This window comes from Bombina bombina, chromosome 7, assembly GCF_027579735.1.
Source record: "Bombina bombina isolate aBomBom1 chromosome 7, aBomBom1.pri, whole genome shotgun sequence".
Taxonomy (NCBI): domain Eukaryota; kingdom Metazoa; phylum Chordata; class Amphibia; order Anura; family Bombinatoridae; genus Bombina; species Bombina bombina.
In genome coordinates this window covers 349,901,348-349,916,598 of record NC_069505.1, presented here as the reverse complement: position 1 = coordinate 349,916,598, position 15,251 = coordinate 349,901,348, and the positions used below count along the sequence as shown (strand labels likewise).

General features: G+C 39.7%; 1 protein-coding gene across 1 annotated transcript in view; it reads right to left on the bottom strand.

Moving 5' to 3' along the window:
• The window catches only part of STAB1 (stabilin 1), a 1,127,460-nt gene that overhangs the window by 219,568 nt on the left and 892,641 nt on the right, over positions 1-15,251 (bottom strand). The window lies entirely within an intron of this gene.

Sequence of the window (15,251 nt, the reverse complement as noted above, 5' to 3'; positions counted from 1 at the left end):
TAAGGATACCAACATTCAAAATGGTAACTATAAGGACTATCCTGCCTTTTGTTCAGCAAGGGCATTATATGTCCATAATAGATTTACAGGATGCATATCTGCATATTCCGATTCATCCAGATCACTATCAGTTTCTGAGATTCTCTTTCCTAGACAAGCATTACCAATTTGTGGCTCTGCCGTTTGGCCTAGCAACAGCTCCAAGGATTTTTACAAAAGTTCTCGGTGCCCTTCTGTCTGTAATCAGAGAACAGGGTATTGTGGTATTTCCTTATTTGGACGATATCTTGGTACTTGCTCAGTCTTCACATTTAGCAGAATCTCATACGAATCGACTCGTATTGTTTCTTCGAGATCATGGTTGGAGGATCAATTTGCCGAAAAGTTAATTGATTCCTCAGACAAGGGTAACCTTTTTAGGTTTCCAGATAGATTCAGTGTCCATGACTCTGTCTCTGACAGACAAGAGACGTCTAAAATTGGTTTCAGCCTGTCGAAACCTTCAGTCTCAATCATTCCCTTCGGTAGCCTTATGCATGGAAATTCTAGGTCTTATGACTGCTGCATCGGACGCGATCCCCTTTGCTCGTTTTCACATGCGACCTCTTCAGCTCTGTATGCTGAACCAGTGGTGCAGGGATTTCACAAAGATACATCAATTGATATCTTTAAAACCATTTGTACGACACTCTCTGACGTGGTGGACGGATCACCAACGTTTAGTTCAGGGGGCTTCTTTTGTTCTTCCAACCTGGACTGTGATTTCAACAGATGCAAGTCTGACAGGTTGGGGAGCAGTTTGGGGGTCTCTGACAGCACAAGGAGTTTGGGAATCTCAGGAGGTGAGATTACCAATCAATATTTTGGAACTCCGTGCAATTTTCAGAGCTCTTCAGTCATGGCCTCTTCTAAAGAGAGAATCGTTCATTTGTTTTCAGACAGACAATGTCACAACTGTGGCATATATCAATCATCAAGGAGGGACTCACAGTCCTCTGGCTATGAAAGAAGTATCTTGAATTCTGGTTTGGGCGGAATCCAGCTCCTGTCTAATTTCTGCGGTTCATATCCCAGGTATAGACAATTGGGAAGCGGATTATCTCAGCCGCCAAACGTTACATCCGGGCGAATGGTCTCTTCACCCAGAGGTATTTCTTCAGATTGTTCAAATATGGGGACTTCCAGAAATAGATCTGATGGCTTCTCATCTAAACAAGAAACTTCCCAGGTATCTGTCCAGATCCAGGGATCCTCAAGCGGAAGCAGTGGATGCATTGTCACTTCCTTGGAAGTATCATCCTGCCTATATCTTTCCGCCTCTAGTTCTTCTTCCAAGAGTAATCTCCAAGATTCTGATGGAATGCTCGTTTGTTCTGCTGGTGGCTCCAGCATGGCCTCACAGGTTTTGGTATGCGGATCTTGTCCGGATGGCCTCTTGCCAAACGTGGACTCTTCCGTTAAGATCAGACCTTCTGTCGCAAGGTCCTTTTCTCCATCAGGATCTCAAATCCTTAAATTTAAAGGTATGGAGATTGAACGCTTGATTCTTAGTCAAAGAGGTTTCTCTGACTCTGTGATTAATACTATGTTACAGGCTCGTAAATCTGTATCTAGGAAGATATATTATAGAGTCTGGAAGACTTACATTTCTTGGTGTCTTTCTCATCATTTTTCCTGGCATTCTTTTAGAATTCCGAGAATTTTACAGTTTCTTCAGGATGGTTTGGATAAAGGTTTGTCTGCAAGTTCCTTGAAAGGACAAATCTCTGCTCTTTCTGTTCTTTTTCACAGAAAGATTGCTAATCTTCCTGATATTCATTGTTTTGTACAAGCTTTGGTTCGTATAAAACCTGTCATTAAGTCAATTTCTCCTCCTTGGAGTTTGAATTTGGTTCTGGGGGCTCTTCAAGCGCCTCCATTTGAACCTATGCATTCATTGGACATTAAATTACTTTCTTGGAAAGTTTTGTTTCTTTTGGCCATCTCTTCTGCTAGAAGAGTTTCTGAATTATCTGCTCTTTCTTGTGAGTCTCCTTTTCTGATTTTTCATCAGGATAAGGCGGTATTGCGAACTTCTTTTCAATTCTTACCTAAGGTTGTGAATTCTAACAACATTAGTAGAGAAATTGTGGTTCCTTCATTATGTCCTAATCCTAAGAATTCTAAGGAGAAATCATTGCATTCTTTGGATGTAGTTAGAGCTTTGAAATATTATGTTGAAGCTACTAAGAATTTTCGAAAGACTTCTAGTCTTTTTGTTATCTTTTCCGGTTCTAGGAAAGGTCAGAAGGCCTCTGCCATTTCTTTGGCATCTTGGTTGAAATCTTTAATTCATCATGCTTATGTCGAGTCGGGTAAAACTCCGCCTCAAAGGATTACAGCTCATTCTACTAGGTCAGTTTCTACTTCCTGGGCTTTTAGGAATGAAGCTTCTGTTGATCAGATTTGCAAAGCAGCAACTTGGTCTTCTTTGCATACTTTTACTAAATTCTACCATTTTGATGTGTTTTCTTCTTCTGAAGCAGTTTTTGGTAGAAAAGTACTTCAGGCAGCTGTTTCAGTTTGATTCTTCTGCTTATAATTTCAGTTTTTTTCAGTTTAAGATTTAAACTTTATTTGGGTGTGGATTATTTTCAGCGGAATTGGCTGTCTTTATTTTATCCCTCCCTCTCTAGTGACTCTTGCGTGGATGATCCACATCTTGGGTAGTCATTATCCCATACGTCACTAGCTCATGGACTCTTGCTAATTACATGAAAGAAAACATAATTTATGTAATAACTTACCTGATAAATTCATTTCTTTCATATTAGCAAGAGTCCATGAGGCCCACCCTTTTTTGTGGTGGTTATGATTTTTTGTATAAAGCACAATTATTCCAATTCCTTATTTTTTATGCTTTCGCACTTTTTTTCTTATCACCCCACTTCTTGGCTATTCGTTAAACTGATTTGTGGGTGTGGTGAGGGGTGTATTTATAGGCATTTTGAGGTTTGGGAAACTTTGCCCCTCCTGGTAGGAATGTATATCCCATACGTCACTAGCTCATGGACTCTTGCTAATATGAAAGAAATGAATTTATCAGGTAAGTTCTTACATAAATTATGTTTTTTTTTATTTTGTGTAATTTAGTGTTTGTTTGTTTTTGTAATTTAGGTAATTTTATTTAAAGGGACATAATATTCATATGCTAAATCACTTGAAACTGATGCAGTATAACTGTAAAAAGCTGACAGGAAAATATAACCTGAGCATCTCTATGTAAAAAAAGAAGATATTTTATCTCACAATTTCCTCAGCTCAGCAGAGTAAGTTCTGTGTAAAAAGTTATACTCAGCTGCTCCCAGCTGCAGGTAAAAAAAAAATAAAAAAAATTAAGAAATGAACAGCAGCCAATCAGCATCAGCAGTGCTGAGGTCATGAACTCTTTTACTGTGATCTCATGAGATTTGACTTAACTCTCATGAGATTTTATTGTAAACTTCCTTACACTGAATAGGGAAATAACATGAGAGTGCACGAGGCTCATCCCTTCGGCTGTCCGGGGCAGACATACTGATTTGCTGCTTAGAAGTCCTTTACAATGGGATGTGGCTACTGAGGAACTTTTGAGGTAAAATATCTTTCTTTTTTACATAGAGATCTTCAGGTGATATTTTCTAGTCAGCTTTTTACAGCTATACTGCATCACTTTCAAGTGTTTAAACATTTGGGTATTATGGCCCTTTAATTTAGGTAGTTTATTTAATTTTAGTGTAAGGTTAGGTGTTAGTGTAACTCAGGTTAGGTTTTATTTTACAGGTACATTTGTATTTATTTTAACTAGGTAGTTAGTAAATAGTTAATAACTATTTAGTAACTATTCTACCTAGTTAAAATAAAAAACAAACTTGCCTGTAAAATAAAAATAAACCCTAAGCTAGCTACATTGTAACTATTAGTTATATTGTAGCAAGTGTAGGGTTTATTTTACAGGTAAATATTTAGTTTTAAATAGGAATTATTTAGTTATTAATAGTAATTTTTATTTAGATTTATTTTAATTATATTTAAGTTAGGGGGTGTTAGGGTTAGACTTAGGTTTAGGGGTTAATAAATATAGTATAGTGGTGGCGACGTTGGGGCGGCAGATTAGGGGTTACTAAATGTAGGTAGGTGGCGGCGATGTTAGGGGTGGCAGATTAGGGGTTAATAATATTTAACTAGTGTTTGTGGTGTGGGAGTGCGGCGGTTTAGGGGTTAATACGTTTATTATAGTGGCGGCGATGTCCGGAGCGGCAGATTAGGGGTTAATAAGTATAATGTAGGTGTCGGAGATGTCGGGGCGGCAGATTAGGGGTTAATAAGTGTAGGTAGGTGGCGGCGATGTTAGGGGCGGCAGATTAGGGGTTAATAAGTGTAGGTAGGTTGCGGCGACATTGGGGGAGGGAGATTAGGGGTTAATAAATATAATGTAGGTGTCGGTGATGTTGGGGGCAGCAGATTAGGGGTTAATAAGTATAATGTAGGTGTCGGCGATGTCCGGAGCGGCAGATTAGGGGTTAATAAGTATAATGCAGGTGTCAGCGATGTCGGGGGGTAGATTAGGGGTTAATAAGTGTAAGATTAGGGGTGTTTAGACTTGGGGTTCATGTTAGGGTGTTAGGTGTAAACATACATTTTGTTTCCCCATAGGAATCAATGGGGCTGTGTTACTGAGCTCTATGCTGCTTTATTGCGGGTGTTAGACTTTTTTTCAGCCGGTTCTCGCCATTGATGTCTATGGGGAAATCGTGCACCCTTTTCAGGGCAATGGGGAGCTTAGGTTTTTTAGTTAGGTTTTTATTTGGGGGGTTGGTTGTGTGGGTGGTGGGTTTTACTGTTGGGGGGGTGTTTGTATTTTTTTACAGGTAAAAGAGCCCTTTTAAGGGCTATTGGTAGTTTAGTTTAGGCTAGGGTTTTTTTTATTTTGGGGGGGCTTTTTTAGTTTGATAGGGCTATTAGATTAGGTGTAATTAGTTTAAATATCTGATAATTTCTTTTTTTATTTTGTGTAATTTAGTGTTTGTTTGTTTTTTTGTAATTTAGGTAATTGTTTTTAATTTAGATAATTGATTTAATTTTAGTGTAAGGTTAGGTGTTAGTGTAACTCAGGTTAGGTTTTATTTTACAGGTAAATTTGTATTTATTTTAACTAGGTAGTTAGTAAATAGTTAATATCTATTTAGTAACTATTCTACCTAGTTAAAATAAATACAAACTTGCCTGTAAAATAAATATAAACCCTAAGCTAGCTACAATGTAACTATTAGTTATATTGTAGCTAGTTTAGGGTTTATTTTACAGGTAAGTATTTAGTTTTAAACAGGAATTATTTAGTTATTAATAGTAGGTTTTATTTAGATTTATTTAAATTATATTTAAGTTAGGGGGTGTTAGGGTTAGACTTAGGTTTAGGGGTTAATAAATTTAGTATAGTGGCAGAGACGTTGGGGGTGGCAGATTAGGGGTTAATAAATGTAGGTAGGTGGCGGCGATGTTAGGGGCGGCAGATTAGGGGTTAATAATATTTAACTAGTGTTTGCGAGGTGGGAGTGCAGCGGTTTAGGGGTTAATATGTTTATTCTAGTGGTGGCGATGTCCAGAGCGGCAGATTAGGGGTTAATAATTTTATTTTAGTGTTTGTGATGCGGGAGGGCCTCGGTTTAGGGGTTAATAGATAGTTTATGGGTGTTAGTGTACTTTTTAGCACTTTAGTTATGAGTTTTATGTTACGGCGTTGTAACTACTGACTTTTAGTTTAAGGTATCGATCTTGGCGGTATAGGGGGTACCGCTCACTTTTTGGCCTCCCAGGCAGACTCGTAATACCGGCGCTATGGAAGTTCCATTGAAAAAAGACTTTACGCAAATTGCGTAAGTTAATTTGCGTTAAGGCCAAAAAAGTGTGCGGTGCCCTTAAACCTGCAAGACTCGTAATACCAGCGGTAGTGAAAATGCAGCGTTATGAGGCTTAACGCTGCTTTTTCACTCATACCGCAAAACTTGTAATCTAGCCGTTAGTTTTCAAGAGCACTAGATGTCAGCAGTGTTTGCTGCCATGTAGTGCTCCAGACACGTGCACGCTACCTACCTAGCAGGTAGATTACGAGTTTTGCGTTACGGATTTTAATGCTGAAAAAATGGCAATTTCAGCGTAATGGCAGTAACACACTATTACGAGTTGTGTCGGTATAGCTATACCGCAAGCATTTTAGCCTGTAACGCAACGTCCATTTGCGTGGGATTTTCATAGCGCCGGTATTACAGGTTGTGCGTTGAGGCTAAAATGCTTGTGTTACAGCCTATACCGACATGATCCATGCCACCATCTGAGAGCAGTAGTTATGATTTTTGGAGTAACAAAAATGTTTCACAAAACTCATAACTAAAATGTTACAAAGTGCACTAACACCCATAAACTACGTATTAACCCCTAAACCACCACCCTCCCGCATCACAAACACTATATTAAACTTATTAACCCCTAACCCGCCGCCCATCCACATTGCGACTATTAAATATATTTATTAACCCCTACTCTGTCATCTCCCGACATCGCCGACACTATAATAAAGCTATTAACCCCTAATCCACCGCTCCCGACACTATACTAAAGCTATTAACACCTAAACCTCCAGCCTCCCACATCTCTGCAACTAAATAAACCTATTAAGCCCTAAACCGCCGGCCTCCCACACCGCTTAAAGGGACACTGAACCCTAATTTTTTTCTTCTGTGATTTAGATAGAGCATGCAATTTTAAGCAACTTTCTAATTTACTCCTATTATCATTTTTTCTTCGTTCTCTTGTTATCTTTATTTGAAAAAGAAGGCATCTAAGCTTTTTTTCTTGGTTCAGAACTCTGGACAGCACTTTTTGATTGGTGGATGAATTTATCCACCAATCAGCAAGGACAACCCAGGTTGTTCACCAAAAATGGGCCGGCATCTAAACTTACATTCTTGCATTTCAAATAAAGATACCAAGAGAATAAAGAAAATGTGATAATAGGAGTAAATTATAAAGTTGCTTAAAATTTCATGCTCTATCTGAATCACAAAAGAAAAAATTTGCGTTCAGTGTCCCTTTAACACTAAATTAAACTATTAACCCCTAAACCTAACACCCCCCACACTTTAAATTAAAATTACAATATAACTATATTTAAATAGATAAAAACTTAACTGTGAAATAAAAATAAACCTACCATAAAACTATAAATTAACCTAACCTTACTATTCTAATAAAATAAAAAAAAATACTACCAATTAAAAAATCTAAATTACAAATTTAAAAAAACCTAACACTACAAAAAAAATTAAAAAATCTAAAATTACAAAAAATAATAAACTAAATTATCAAAAATAAAAACAATTACACCTAATCTAATAGCCCTATAAAAAACAAAAAAGCCCCCCCAAAATAAAAACACCCATAGCCTACAATAAACTACCAATAGCCCTTAAAAGGGTCTTTTATAGGGCATTGCCTTAAGTTAAACAGCTTTTTTACCTGTAAAAAAATACAAAGTCCACCCAATAGTGAAACCCACCACCCAACCAACCCCCCAAATTAAAAAAAACTAACTCTAAAAAAAAAAAGGAATCTACCCATTGCCCCTAAAGGAGCATTTGTATGGGTATTACCCTTAAAAGGGCATTCAGCTCTTTTTCACTACCCTTAAAGGGGCATGTAGCTCTTTATAAAATTGCCCAAACCCTAATCTGAACCCCCCCCCCAAAAAAAGACCTAATACTAACCTCAGAATATCTACTCACGGTTCCTGAAGTCGGACATCCATCTCCATCCAGGCGGCGAGAAGTCTTCATCCAGGCGGCAACATCTTCATCCATCGCGGAGGTGTCTTCTATCTGCATCCCGGTGGCGCGGAGTGGAGCCATCGAGTGCGGAGCATCCTCTTCATACGGTCCCCGCCGTACACTGAATCTTCAATGCAAGGTAGCCGTTTCAAAATGGCGTACCTTGCATTCCTATTGGCTAATTTGATTCTTCAAATTCAAATCAGCCAATAGGATTAGAGCTACTGAAATCCTATTGGCTGTTTAGAGCAAAACTCGTAATCTAGGTGTAGGTATGCTCTTCAACAAAGAATATCATAAGGAAGAAGCAAATTTGATTTAATTATTGAAATAAATTGGAAAGTTTTAAAAATTGTACTGTCTGAATGGCAAAAGAAAAGTTTTGAGCTTTCTGTCCCTTTTAAGCAAACAGTTTATGTTTATTGTTGTTAGTTGTCGATCTGATTATATTTTATGAACTATTTATGCTGAAATCCTGGTAATTACAGAAGTTCATATAGTTTTTCTTGCCACTGTAAATAAAACATTCAGGGCCAGATTATGGGTGGAGCACAAAAGTTTGCGCGCAAGCGATAAGGGGTTTATCGAGGGTGTTGTGCTCGTCAGGCTTATTGCTCTAAGTTGAAAGTAAACGTGATCAATTAAGTGCAATCATGATTTACGCTAGAATGATTACCGTGACTTCAGAGCTCTTGTTAACTGTTTTACAAAACTAAAAAGTGTCACAAAACACATTAAAAAACATAATTTATGCTTACCTGATAAATTCCTTTCTTCTGTAGTGTGATCAGTCCACGGGTCATCATTACTTCTGGGATATTAACTGCTCCCCTACAGGAAGTGCAAGAGGATTCACCCAGCAGAGCTGCATATAGCTCCTCCCCTCTATGTCACTCCCAGTCATTCGACCAAGGACCAACGAGAAAGGAAAAGCCAAGGGTGAAGTGGTGACTGGAGTATAAATTAAAAAATATTTACCTGCCTTAAAAACAGGGCGGGCCGTGGACTGATCACACTACAGAAGAAAGGAATTTATCAGGTAAGCATAAATTATGTTTTCTTCTGTTAAGTGTGATCAGTCCACGGGTCATCATTACTTCTGGGATACCAATACCAAAGCAAAAGTACACGGATGACGGGAGGGATAGGCAGACTCTTTATACAGAAGGAACCACTGCCTGAAGAACCTTTCTCCCAAAATTAGCCTCCGATGAAGCAAAGGTGTCAAATTTGTAAAATTTGGAAAAAGTATGAAGCGAAGACCAAGTTGCAGCCTTGCAAATCTGTTCAACAGAGGCCTCATTCTTGAAGGCCCAAGTGGAAGCCACAGCTCTAGTAGAATGAGCTGTAATTCTTTCAGGGGGCTGCTGTCCAGCAGTCTCATAAGCTAAACGAATTATGCTACGAAGCCAAAAAGAAAGAGAGGTAGCGGAAGCTTTTTGACCTCTCCTCTGCCCAGAGTAAATGACAAACAGAGAAGACGTTTGTCGGAATTCCTTAGTTGCCTGCAAGTAAAATTTTAGAGCCCGGACTACATCCAGGTTGTGCAGTAGACGTTCCTTCTTTGAAGAAGGATTTGGGCATAAAGAAGGAACAACAATCTCTTGATTGATATTCCTGTTAGTAACTACCTTAGGTAAGAACCCAGGTTTAGTACGCAGGACTACCTTATCCGAATGAAAAATCAAATAAGGAGAATCACAATGTAAGGCTGATAATTCAGAGACTCTTCGAGCCGAGGAAATAGCCATTAAAAATAGAACTTTCCAAGATAACAACTTTATATCAATGGAATGAAGGGGTTCAAACGGAACGCCCTGTAAAACATTAAGAACAAGGTTTAAACTCCATGGTGGAGCAACAGTTTTAAACACAGGCTTAATCCTGGCCAAAGCCTGACAAAAAGCCTGGACGTCAGGAACTTCTGACAGACGTTTGTGTAACAGAATGGACAGAGCTGAGATCTGTCCCTTTAATGAACTAGCAGATAAACCCTTTTCTAAACCTTCTTGTAGAAAAGACAATATCCTAGGAATCCTAACCTTACTCCAAGAGTAACCTTTGGATTCACACCAATGTAGGTATTTACGCCATATCTTATGGTAAATCTTTCTGGTAACAGGTTTCCTAGCCTGTATTAAGGTACTAATAACTGACTCAGAAAACCCACGTCTTGATAAAATCAAGCGTTCAATTTCCAAGCAGTCAGCTTCAGAGAAGTTAGATTTTGATGTTTGAAGGGACCCTGTATCAGAAGGTCCTGTTTCAGAGGTAGAGACCAAGGCGGACAGGATGACATGTCCACCAGGTCTGCATACCAAGTCCTGCGTGGCCACGCAGGTGCTATTAGAATCACTGATGCTCTCTCTTGTTTGATTCTGGCTATCAATCGAGGAAGCAACGGGAAGGGTGGAAACATGTAAGCCATCCTGAAGTCCCAAGGTGCTGTCAGAGCATCTATCAGGACTGCTCCTGGATCCCTGGATCTGGACCCGTAACGAGGAAGCTTGGCGTTCTGTCGAGACGCCATGAGATCTATCTCTGGTTTGCCCCAACGTCGAAGTATTTGGGCAAAGACCTCCGGATGAAGTTCCCACTCCCCCGGATGAAAAGTCTGACGACTTAAGAAATCCGCCTCCCAGTTCTCCACTCCCGGGATGTGGATTGCTGACAGGTGGCAAGAGTGAGACTCTGCCCAGCAAATTATCTTTGATACTTCCATCATAGCTAGGGAGCTTCTTGTCCCTCCCTGATGGTTGATGTAAGCTACAGTCGTGATGTTGTCCGACTGAAACCTGATGAACCCCCGAGTTGTCAACTGGGGCCAAGCCAGGAGGGCATTGAGAACTGCTCTCAATTCCAGAATGTTTATTGGCAGGAGACTCTCCTCCTGACTCCATAGTCCCTGAGCCTTCAGGGAATTCCAGACGGCACCCCAACCTAGAAGGCTGGCGTCTGTTGTTACAATTGTCCAGTCTGGTCTGCTGAATGGCATCCCCCTGGACAGGTGTGGCCGAGAAAGCCACCATAGAAGAGAATTTCTGGTCTCTTGATCCAGATTCAGAGAAGGGGATAAGTCTGAGTAATCCCCATTCCACTGACCTAGCATGCACAGTTGCAGTGGTCTGAGGTGTAAGCGTGCAAAGGGTACTATGTCCATTGCCGCTACCATTAAGCCGATTACCTCCATACATTGAGCCACTGACGGGTGTTGAATGGAATGAAGAGTGCGGCAAGCACTTTGAAGTCTTGTTAGCCTGTCCTCTGTCAGGTAAATCTTCATTTCTACAGAATCTATAAGAGTCCCCAGGAAGGGAACTCTTGTGAGTGGAACGAGTGAACTTTTCTTTTCGTTCACCTTCCATCCATGTGACCTTAGAAATGCCAGCACTAACTCTGTATGAGATTTGGCAGTTTGAAAGCTTGAAGCTTGTATCAGAATGTCGTCTAGGTATGGAGCTACCGAGATTCCCCGCGGTCTTAGTACCGCCAGAAGAGCACCCAGAACCTTTGTGAAGATTCTTGGCGCTGTAGCCAATCCGAATGGAAGAGCCACAAACTGGTAATGCCTGTCTAGGAAGGCAAACCTTAGGTACCGGTAATGATCTTTGTGAATCGGTATGTGCAGGTAAGCATCTTTTAAATCTACAGTGGTCATGTACTGACCCTCTTGGATCATAGGTAAAATTGTCCGAATAGTCTCCATCTTGAACGATGGAACTCTTAGGAATTTGTTTAGGATCTTTAAGTCCAGGATTGGTCTGAAAGTTCCCTCTTTTTTGGGAACCACAAACAGATTTGAGTAAAACCCCTGTCCCTGTTCCGATCGTGGAACTGGATGGATTACTCCCATTAACAAGAGCTCTTGTACGCAGCGTAGAAAAGCCTCTTTCTTTGTCTGGATTGTTGACAATCTTGACAGATGAAATCTCTCTCTTGGAGGAGAGTATTTGAAGTCCAGAAGGTATCCCTGAGATATTATCTCTAGCGCCCAGGGATCCTGAACATCTCTTGCCCAAGCCTGGGCGAAGAGAGAAAGTCTGCCCCCCACTAGATCCGATCCCGGATCGGGGGCCCTCAATTCATGCTGTTTTGGGGGCAGCAGCAGGTTTCCTAGTCTGCTTGCCCTTGTTCCAGGACTGGTTAGGTTTCCAGCCTTGTCTGTAGCGAGCAACAGCTCCTTCCTGTTTTGGTGCAGAGGAAGTTGATGCTGCTCCTGCTTTGAAATTACGAAAGGAACGAAAACTAGACTGTCTAGTCTTGGCTTTGGCTTTGTCCTGAGGCAGGGCATGGCCTTTACCTCCTGTAATGTCAGCGATAATCTCTTTCAACCCGGGCCCGAATAAGGTCTGCCCTTTGAAAGGTATATTAAGCAATTTAGACTTAGAAGTAACATCAGCTGACCAGGATTTTAGCCACAGCGCCCTGCGTGCCTGAATGGCGAATCCTGAATTCTTCGCCGTAAGTTTAGTAAGATGTACTACGGCCTCCGAAATGAATGAATTAGCTAGTTTAAGGACTCCAAGCCTGTCCGTAATGTCGTCCAGAGTAGCTGAACCAATGTTCTCTTCCAGAGACTCAATCCAGAATGCCGCTGCAGCCGTGATCGGCGCAATGCATGCAAGGGGTTGCAATATAAAACCTTGTTGAACAAACATTTTCTTAAGGTAACCCTCTAACTTTTTATCCATTGGATCTGAAAAAGCACAGCTATCCTCCACCGGGATAGTGGTACGCTTAGCTAAAGTAGAAACTGCTCCCTCCACCTTAGGGACCGTTTGCCATAAGTCCCTTGTGGTGGCGTCTATTGGAAACATTTTTCTAAATATCGGAGGGGGTGAGAACGGCACACCGGGTCTATCCCACTCCTTAGTAACAATTTCAGTAAGTCTCTTAGGTATAGGAAAAACCTCAGTACTCGTCGGTACCCGCAAAATATTTATCCAACCTACACATTTTCTCTGGTATTGCAACTGTGTTACAATCATTCAGAGCCGCTAACACCTCCCCTAGTAATACACGGAGGTTTTCCAGTTTAAATTTAAAATTTGAAATATCTGAATCCAGTCTGTTTGGATCAGAACCGTCACCCACAGAATGAAGTTCTCCGTCCTCATGTTCTGCCACCTGTGACGCAGTGTCTGACATGGCCCTAATATTATCAGCGCACTCTGTTCTCACCCCAGAGTGATCACGCTTACCTCTTAGTTCTGGTAATTTAGCCAAAACTTCAGTCATAACAGTAGCCATATCCTGTAATGTGATTTGTAATGGCCGCCCAGCTGTACTCGGCGCTACAATATCACGCACCTCCCTCTGAGCGGGAGATGTAGGTACTGACACGTGAGGCGAGTTAGTCGGCATAACTCTCCCCTCGTTGTTTGGTGAAATTTGTTCAATTTGTACAGATTGATTTTTATTTAAAGTAGCATCAATACAGTTAGTACATAAATTTCTATTGGGCTCCACTTTGGCATTGCAACAAATGACACAGGTATCATCTTCTGAATCAGACATGTTTAACACACTAGCAAATAAACTTGCAACTTGGAAATACAATTCAAATAGAATAATATTAAAACGTACTGTGCCTTTAAGAAACACAGAAGATCTATGACAGTTAAAAATTAATAAATTGAAACAGTTATAGCCTCAATCCTTGTAAACAACACAACTTTAGCAAAGGTTTAATCCCAATAGCAAAGATAACAAATTCTGAAAGCAGGAAACAAATTACAGAATAAACGTTTTTATCTCAGTCAAACTATAATTCTCACAGCTCTGCTGAGAGAAATTACCTCCCTCAAAATAAGTTTTGAAGACCCCTGAGCTCTGTAGAGATGAACCGGATCATGCAGGGAATACAATGAGTTGCTGACTGAAATATTTGATGCATAGTAAAAGCGCCCCTCCCCCACACACACAGCAGTGAGGGAGAACAGAAACTGACAGAAAAAACAGATTTAAGCAACTGCCAAGTGGAAAAATAGTGCCCAAACATTTATTCACTCAGTACCTCAGTAAATGAAAACGATTTTACATTCCAGCAAAAACGTTAAACATAATCTCTAGTTATTAAACAGCTTTATGTCTTTCTTACAGTGTAATTCTAGTGAAGTACCATTCTCCCAGAATACTGAAGTGTAAAGTATACATACATGACATTATATCGGTATGGCAGGATTTTCTCATCAATTCCATTGTCAGAAAATAAAAACTGCTACATACCTCTATGCAGATTCATCTGCCCGCTGTCCCCTGATCTGAAGTTTACCTCACTCCTCAGATGGCCGAGAACAGCAATATGATCTTAACTACTCCGGCTAAAATCATAGCAAAACTCTGGTAGATTCTTCCTCAAACTCTGCCAGAGAGGTAATAACACACTCCGGTGCTATTTTAAAATAACAAACTTTTGATTGAAGATATAAAACTAAGTATAATCACCATAGTCCTCTCACACGACCTATCTAGTTGCTGGGTGCAAGAGAATGACTGGGAGTGACGTAGAGGGGAGGAGCTATATGCAGCTCTGCTGGGTGAATCCTCTTGCACTTCCTGTAGGGGAGCAGTTAATATCCCAGAAGTAATGATGACCCGTGGACTGATCACACTTAACAGAAGAAATACATTACAAAGTACAGTTACACTCATAATAACACAAGCAATAAAAATTACTAAAAAAAAATGATTGCACATAAAAGTTATAATAGCTCAAAGACATGAGATCTCAGGTGTTAGAAAAAAGAAGGCAGGCAAAATAAATTAACATTGAGATACATACATAGACATGCCTAGAGATGTACAGTTTTATATATATATATATATATATATATATATATATATATATATATATACACACACAGTATATATATATATATATAATTTTCAAACATAGAAAATTCAATCCCAGGTAAGATTGAATTTGCATTTGACAAAGGGACTAATGGAGTCTCGAAACGTTATGCTTTGTTTTTAAACTTTATACATTAAATGTGGTTTTACTGCAAAGACCATTGAGTGCTTATTTTTTGCTACGCTATTTGGATTCATTTTACAGCACCGTGGCATTAATGAAAATTGTTTTATGGAGTGCATCTATTTGGAATACTTTATATATAGGTATATATAATTATATATATACACAGTATCTCAAAAAAGTGAGTACACCCCTAACATTTTTGAAAATATTTAATTATATCTTTTCATGTGACAACACTGAAGAAATGACACTGCTACAATGTAAAGTAGTGAGTGTACAGCCTGTACAACAGTGTAAATTTGTTCCCCCCTCAAAATAACTCAACACACAACCATTAAAGGGACAGTCTAGGCCAAAATAAACTTTCATGATTCAGATAGAGCATGTAATTTTAAACAATTTTCCAATTTACTTTTATCATCAATTTT